This window comes from Morone saxatilis, unplaced genomic scaffold, assembly GCF_004916995.1.
Source record: "Morone saxatilis isolate NCDOM2014 unplaced genomic scaffold, NCSU_SB_2.0 Contig8, whole genome shotgun sequence".
In the NCBI taxonomy this organism is placed as follows: Eukaryota; Metazoa; Chordata; class Actinopteri; family Moronidae; genus Morone; species Morone saxatilis.
In genome coordinates, this window is record NW_023340257.1 from 24,158,250 (window position 1) to 24,159,549 (window position 1,300).

The following is a 1,300-nucleotide window of genomic DNA, read 5'->3' on the forward strand; positions in this document are numbered from 1 at the left end:
AGGTTTCCAGGCTAGCATTCTCATGTGCATACCACATCTTAGACATACCGAGGATGACACAACTCTGTTTTGTGAAATTGTCAGCATGCACAGGTCTCAGTCATATACTATATGGAAGTGCTATGCAGCTTTTTCTAGCAGGAAAATATCTTTTAAGTTTGATGTGTTTGAAGAGTCCTAATTTGAATAGCAGTTTTGGCCTTTGATCCTTAACTGGGACAGTATCTTAAAGTGGTAGCCAGCAAAATGTGAGCTTTTATTATTTTGGTCTTACTACTGATGTATTTAACTGTAATCTACAGTTGTGATGGACTTGCATGGTGTGGGATGATTAGTGAATGGAGATTAATTCATGGTCATATCCATGGCAGGACAGGAAGTGACCCTTGGCATATTCAAGCATGGATAAAAGGAAATGGAAAGCACTGGATGTGTATAGTGCATATTTTATAAATGCTATCAATTTTGTATCTTAAATCTAACATTTGCATAACAAACCCTTGGTTCAGTGAAGTTTTGTGACCAAAATGTTTTGTATTGACACTTTAAAAACAACACCAAAACAGAGGCATTTATGCATACAAGCATTTTTGGTAATTTAGCATTATAGCTGAATATGATTCCATTTGCCCCATTTGTCCATTTGACAGTTGTACATTACTTGTGTTTGCATATGTACTATGCTTCAGTGTGAAAATATGGTTTGTCTGTGTGCAAACTCCCAGTTCCAAAAATAAACACGCTCTTTCTATTCCCACCCCCATCTCCCTGTCTCCATATTCCTAAGTCTCCATTTCATGGTGGGCTCTATCTCCATCCTTCCTAAGCGCTTATCCTTCTCTGTTCTCCGTTTGACACCTCTCCTCTCCTCTCCTCCACCTGGCCTCCCTGAATGCGCTGGGGGATTGATAGTTGTGCCTCTGTGTCGGATTTGGAATAGAGGGAGCTTGAAATACCTCACCTCCCTGCTTCTACTGGCCAATTATCCCCTTCTCTACTGGGCTGAAAGGACCTAGTGTTATAGATAACCTTCCAGTGATAAAGGGAGAGAGTGCTCTCTCTTCTCCCATTGTCATTTACTTGTTTCTTTGTATTATCAATTTCTCATGTCCTCTGTCCTCGCCGTTCCCCTTCTTTCATCTCCTCTAGTTGTCTCTCCTTGTCTTTCTTCCTCTCCATCATATTCTCAATAATCCTCTTCTCCTGCTATACAGCAACAACAATAGCCTGAATCCTCACCATTGAACTGTGAGCAGGACGTTTTCAGTACTTTTATTTACCTAGGAAAAGTTAGCTGAGC

The 1,300-nt window shown here is 40.5% G+C and overlaps 1 protein-coding gene across 1 annotated transcript in view; it reads left to right on the forward strand.

The window, feature by feature from the left end:
- tyw1 (tRNA-yW synthesizing protein 1 homolog (S. cerevisiae)) overlaps nt 1–1,300 on the forward strand; it is a gene marked incomplete in the record, with an annotated part of 55,465 nt that overhangs the window by 33,037 nt on the left and 21,128 nt on the right.